The sequence below is a fragment of the Penaeus monodon genome, chromosome 23 (assembly GCF_015228065.2).
Source record: "Penaeus monodon isolate SGIC_2016 chromosome 23, NSTDA_Pmon_1, whole genome shotgun sequence".
NCBI classification, from domain to species: Eukaryota; Metazoa; Arthropoda; class Malacostraca; order Decapoda; family Penaeidae; genus Penaeus; species Penaeus monodon.
The window spans coordinates 14436274-14437892 of NC_051408.1; positions in this window are offsets into that span (position 1 = coordinate 14436274).

Sequence of the window (1619 nt, forward strand, 5' to 3'; positions counted from 1 at the left end):
AGAGATGCCCAAAAGGGAGAGCCGACTGAGCAAAGGATCCGGGTTAGTGGCATTTCTGCGCCTCTGAAATTAAATAAAAGATTATTTTATTAGTGATATGACAATATTTACAACAAAAAAAAAATCTTAATACACCACTATATTTCTACAAATATTAACCAAGTTATCTACCAGAATAAAAATTTAATAAAATTCGTAAGAAATGCAATCTTATCCTTATTTATATTCTTTATTTTCTTTTTTTTGGGACAAGGCGCCATTTTTTTTGTATCTCTAAATTCAAAAAAAAGAAGCAAAATTTGTAATGGAGACAAAAAAAAAAGAAATAATAAAAGCTGAATTAGCAAATAAATATATCGAACTTTTTATGGAAAACATTTTAACAAGAGAAAGAGAATTGCTTTATAGACCAATGAAAGATGTCAAAGGATTAAACAGATGAGTAAATATAACAGAAACAGGATAAAGGGAAATAGAAGAAGGGAAGATCGGAAAATGGAAATACGGTTAAATAAAGACATTTAGCATTTGAAATAATGTCCCGTTTCAGTATAGAATGGCAGTTTAAACGACATTCTGAATGAATGATTCGCCGCTTCAAGAATGATAACCATCCTTTTTTATCAGGCATTTTATCTAAAATACGTATAGCGAAAATGGTTATCGGGATAAAAAGTGGATATCTGACCAGCGTCCAAAAGCATCCTCTCCGTGAACAGACATTTCAAAGTTTTTGGTTCAAATTTGCTGATATTCCTCCCGCGGCTTCACTCGCGCTCAACAAAACAAGCCACCTCGCTGAAGCTCATACTGGAATAGGAATGCCTGATTAAACGAACGGAGTTATGGCCCTTATAGAAATAACTATATACTTTCACCCAGGCCCAATATCACGAGTGAGTCAATTTCGGGTCATTCCTTGGTTTGGAGAGATAACTGAACAGGAGGCGATGGGAGGAATTGGCAGAATGAGAGAAAACGCAAATGAATACGTAAAGTGAGAGAGAAGGAGATACGGTAAATGTGAGAAGGAAAATTATATCAAGTGAGAGGAATGGAGGTAGGTTGAGAGAAAATTAATAAAGCAACGAGAGAAAATTAATATGAAAAAATTAGAGAAAATTAGATATGATGAGAGAAGATGGAAATAGAAAGAATGGAGGAAATGATGAGGATAGACAATAGAGGATCATGAGCTGAAAAACGCATTTGTTGTGCAATGGCAGTTTGCACGCGTGACGTACGTTGTTTTGCACCTTCGCTGGCATTGCAACTTTCATTGGCATCGCCATTATCATCGGTCGATAAGGTATAGTTTCCTTTTTTCAAGTTTAACTACATTTCCGAAGATAATGCAGTTGAACTTAAGCGAGGTAAAATAATACAAAATACGTTATACAAAAAAAAATCAATGGCAGCCATCTTGAACTGAGAGTCATAACTCATTTTCTGCATTATAATCATCATCTGGAAATCTAAATCACAAAGACAAATGGAAAATTATAAAGTTTAAATTTAGATGATTGTGCAATTTTTACTCGATTTTCCCTTTCCCTTTTTTGTTGCGACGCCATTTTGTTTCTGAACTCGGCTCGTGATAAAAGAAAATTATTGATTAA